This window comes from Cystoisospora suis, assembly GCF_002600585.1.
Source record: "Cystoisospora suis strain Wien I chromosome Unknown contig_1787, whole genome shotgun sequence".
Classification (NCBI taxonomy): domain Eukaryota; phylum Apicomplexa; class Conoidasida; order Eucoccidiorida; family Sarcocystidae; genus Cystoisospora; species Cystoisospora suis.
In genome coordinates this window covers 9,474-9,851 of record NW_027154587.1, presented here as the reverse complement: position 1 = coordinate 9,851, position 378 = coordinate 9,474, and positions in this window count along the sequence as shown.

The following is a 378-nucleotide window of genomic DNA, read 5'->3' as shown; positions in this document are numbered from 1 at the left end:
GAAGGAGAACAAGAGGAAGAAGGGGAAAGAAGAAGAGAAGGACACTATAGAAGATTCTGCGTCGCAGCAAAAAGAGTTATGAGAAAGTCATGGGGAGGCAAGATCTAGTATGGAGATATCGAGGATCTGCGCGAGGGGTTCCAAGGGAAAAAGGAAGAAAGAAATGAGAAATCCTTCTTAAGACCATTCAATACACAAGAAGGAAGAAGAAGAGATCTCCTGTCTCAACAAGCTATTGGACACCTCTGTGTTTGCATGCACTTCAATGTTACTATCCCCCTCCATACGGTGTATACCCATATATGTGATGCATGAAGAGATACAACTATAGGTATATACACATATATACAGATACTTAGTATATCTATCTATCTATCT